The sequence below is a fragment of the Frankliniella occidentalis genome, unplaced genomic scaffold, assembly GCF_000697945.3.
Source record: "Frankliniella occidentalis isolate FOCC.00 unplaced genomic scaffold, Focc_3.1 Scaffold59, whole genome shotgun sequence".
NCBI classification, from domain to species: domain Eukaryota; kingdom Metazoa; phylum Arthropoda; class Insecta; order Thysanoptera; family Thripidae; genus Frankliniella; species Frankliniella occidentalis.
This window is the reverse complement of record NW_026267189.1, coordinates 425,577-429,758: the sequence shown is the minus strand read 5'-3', so window position 1 is coordinate 429,758 and position 4,182 is coordinate 425,577. Positions and strand designations below refer to the sequence as shown.

At 50.1% G+C, this 4,182-nt stretch overlaps 1 long non-coding RNA gene across 1 annotated transcript in view; it reads right to left on the bottom strand.

Moving 5' to 3' along the window:
* LOC127749499 (uncharacterized) overlaps positions 1-774 on the bottom strand; it is a 3,765-nt gene extending 2,991 nt beyond the window's left edge. Inside the window, exons 1-2 of the long non-coding RNA XR_008011196.1 lie at positions 629-774; positions 6-75 (exon numbers count right to left, since the gene is read on the bottom strand). This is a non-coding gene — a long non-coding RNA (uncharacterized LOC127749499). The remainder of the gene's footprint in view (positions 1-5; positions 76-628) is intronic.
* Between the last annotated feature and the right edge of the window lie 3,408 nt (positions 775-4,182).

Below are 4,182 nucleotides of genomic sequence, written 5' to 3'. Positions count from 1 at the left end.
CTCACCTATTCTTTTGGGTAAAATGACTCCATAGACTTCTCTTGCTCATGTCAAGAACATTTCTGGGCCGAGTTCCTGCAATCATATTAAACGATACTTTTAGCGCTCATCAACTATTAATTACATATAATTTACTCATACAATACACTCTTAAATGCCTCTACCCCCATGCGTCTCTAAATGACCATGCATTAAGTACGAAGGGACAGCTGCAAATTATCTGCAACGCACATTGATTGATTGTTTGGGGGATTACGCAAATAGTACCACTCGGTTTGCACCCCAACCAGAAAGTAATAAAGTTTTCTGTCCACGAGAATAATATAGAGTAAAATATATGATATGTAATAAAACACTGGCAGTTCACCCATTTGCATGAGTGACCTACAACAGTATTTAGCATACTGCATGGATTGGAGGAGTCTACCCATTCAACACCTTTTCAACAAAGCTCACAGTGAGCCAAGTTATTTAACATCACGGGCATCATTTACTCGGCCTCAAAAAATAACTTACAACTTAATTGTGCGTGGAAACATTGAGCCACAAGGAGAACACTAACCTCCTACAACAATAACCGGAATGGAACAATTCAATATTCCGGACCGGAAACAATCAAGCACTATACCTTGCGATTAATATCGAAAAGCGACGATGTCCACTCTAAAATTCTGGTTAAAATCCTATGATCATCAATTATATGAGTAGGTTTTATCGGTATTTGGCAGAAACGCCGATCGTGCACCGAGTTTCACTGGTTGTTTACGTTTCCATAAAGGCGCGGGAAATGCGCGGTGGGGGTGGGGAGGAGGAGAGGGGTAGGGGACGCGGCACGGCAAAGGGGGAGAGCAATAATTACGGCATACTCACCGACATATCGTGGTCGCGGGATGTGATTCTTTCCTGGGGTAGGCAATCCCGCCTCGCTTGTTCAGGATGTGATCCTTTGGGGATGCTTCCCGTCCCGTGCATCGTTGTGCGGCTCCAGGCAGGCAAAATAACGGTGCACCTCTCTGGTCCTCGCCGCGCTGCGGCTAGCTCTGCCGGAGTCTGGTCTGGACCGGCTACTCCAGCCTACTCCAGCCGGTCCGGCTGCTGCGCCGAGAGGTCAGCGAGGTCAGCCGGTGGGGAGCCGGGGCGACTGCGGCCCGGGGTCAGCAGACCGAGCGAGGAGCAGGACCGGTCCCAGGTGGTGCCCACTCTGGACCTCTGGACCGGCCCAAAGATGCACGAGATGCGGGATGCCGTTGCCGCGCGCTCAGCCGCGGACAGACGGTTATAACAATTGGAGAGACTCTGGACAAAACTGCACATTTTTAGAAAGCCCCCAAGACTGGCTCTAAAGGCAAGTACCCCCCTCCTGTACTTACATGAAGACAAAAAGCGACGTTGCTCTGGAAAACAAAGGTGATAAGTCACACCTTTACAGTGGTGCTTATAATAAGACATTTTAATTTTAATGCCTTTCTATAAGTAAGGTAAGAAAGGGCCCGAAAAGTGCCCTCGGCAGTTATAATGCCTTCGCAAAGGCTATAAACCTTTAAAATGTTTTACAGGCGTGACAGAACCTTCATATTTCAGTGCTTCTCTCTTTTTATCCATTTTCTGGAAGACCCGAAGTAGACCATGAGTGAGGCTGCTGGAAAAGATAAAGGGGAAGACCACCACAACCGACGTCCAACCAGTTCCAGCACAGTTCCTCAACACGACACAGGACACGCCGCGCTGGGCCCCGAAGGGGTTGTAAAATCATTCTCAACTTGCCCGACCGTTTCCGGGTCCTCCCGTATAGATTACATCATGGATTACACGGCTGCTTACCAACTGACTCGCGGTTCGCGGGAGGCGGCCTGCCAGTCGGGGGTGGGCCGGGGGCGGGCCGGGGGAGGGCCGGGGGCGGGCCGGCGACGGCGGGATGACTGCCACATAGGCCTGCTGCTAGAGTTCTTAAAGTCGACAACACACTTTGCTGCGTATTGATAGAATGTTTGCATCAACCTCGGCATCAACTCATAAAACCTACTCTAACTCTAAATAAAGTGTATTACACAAAAGCCCTAAGAAAATATTAATCAGCGAAAAGGGACTCACTTTTTGTGGTTACTGTCTGATATCATTGAAATTTCAATTCGTAATTACAACCTTTTTTTGAGAACAGAAATAAACCGCTAGTTACTTTCGCAGCGTACAGTACAAGCCCCTCGAGATGATTTCCATCTCTGCTCGGACCGAAGGCCCGTGTCCAGTCGTTGTGGGAAGTGCCCCAGCACGGCCCGGCCTGGCCGGCGATAACACAACGACTATGGGGGTGCAATAACAAGCGCGCCCCCGCCAGACGGAAGGGTTGGGGGGTGGGGGGGGGGGTAATAAATTCTGCGGGAGGAGAAAAGGGTCCTCAGAGAAAGGACCTGCTGAAAGGACATTGTCGATGTGGACTTGCTTGACTTTGACCGGTTGTTGTATAAGGGAAGGGGGACGCGGGGGAAATATGGGAATAAGACGATCCCAGTGACTGAGAGTAGCAGCGCTACGCGGTCGAGGGGATGCTGAGGGCACGACCTCCTTCTAAAATGATGTCTTATTTTGTGTCATACGCGGAAAGCGCTCAGCGTGCTGCGACTCATTGACACGTTCGCGACCTTTATGCGAGCTCGTGCGCCATTAGAAGACAAAGGAATAAGTCGTGACTGCGAGAATAATGACTGTCCTAACAACAGAGACTCTCGTAGCTCCAACGGCGTAGACGATGCGTTCATATATACACGATCGTCTAATTCGATGGACTTTAAGGACTCTCTGATTTTGATTAATTTAGTGCCAACCCCTCCCCTTCCCTCCCATCCCCCACCTCCTTCTGCGGTCGCAGCGCCGCCCTCCAAGATGGAATCTTATTAGCTAATCAGACGCCCAGCCCCTTACGGCGGCGCCGCCCGGGGCGCTCCGCGGCCAGCGCAGCGGCGGGGGGAGACGGAACGGGCCGAGTGTTATTCGGGCACTGCGAAAAATATGTGCGCGTTAAATTGCTCATAGTGTAAAAATAATGATTTTTTGGCGTAGTCGCGCAAATTAGCGGATTATGGCGTCAGTCTCACATGAATAGATTTTAATAATTATTCTTGACAACATCTGAAAAATCTCGAAAATGTATAATTTAAATTTCCTCGTTATTTATAGGGTACGATTCATAAGACAGTTGTGATCGAAAGAACGCGTTCATGGACAAACTAGTGCTGTAGAGAAGCCCTTTTCTGGGTTGAGTCATAACTCTGTAACCAGACGATGGCTGGAGCTGCTCTTGAAAAAGTATTAACTCAATACCTCTAAGGAAGTATGCAGTAATTAGTCTAAACACGTGTTTGCACACTGGGAAAAAAACCAATGCTAGGTTTAAAAGGATTTTTATGCCTTTGCAAAGGCATTAAAAATTAGCACCCCTAGAAACGCAGTAAGTCCTACATTTGTTTTTCCAGTGTACAGAAAATACTGAATACCGTTGCAGGTACCCAAGGAAAATCCGTACGTACAACTACCTGCCGAGGTACAAACTTTTTCACTCCATACTTGCGCAAGTATACCCACAACTTGCTGCATAATTGAGAGCACGCAGTATATGTTAACACATTTGAACACGCTAGGCTTCGCAGAGTGCGCGGAGGGCCAGGGATATCCCTGAAACGAAACACGTTCCTTGCGGCAGGGCGTCTTCGGTGTTGGAAAAACCAGCAAAGACAGAGCACACAGTGGCCACGCCGCAAGGAACTTGTTAACCATTGCGTTTGCGTTGTCCTGAGCTCCGTGTGCAACTACTGCACCTCGGAGGCCGCGCGCTCCCCGCGCGATGCACTCGACGACTGAATGCAGTTGCATCTCTGGCCGCACCCTGCTCCCCCCCTCCTCCGTACTCCACACTCCGCAGTCCCGAAACCCCCTGGAGAAGAAAAATAGTCCTCCCTGATTGGACCACGATGTCGATGATGATGCAGTGAGATAGCGGCAGCCGAGGGGAAGAGGAGAGGGAAGGGGACGGGGGACGGGAGGGGAGGGGAGGGGGATCTTGATGAGGGGATGAGACCAGCCGAGCCCGGGCTGCTTGCGGCAGCGTCTGTCTTGCTCAAGGAGAGAAGGGAGAAGCTTGCCGGCCGAGGGGAGGCGGTGATGACATGATGGGCCTCCTTACCTACT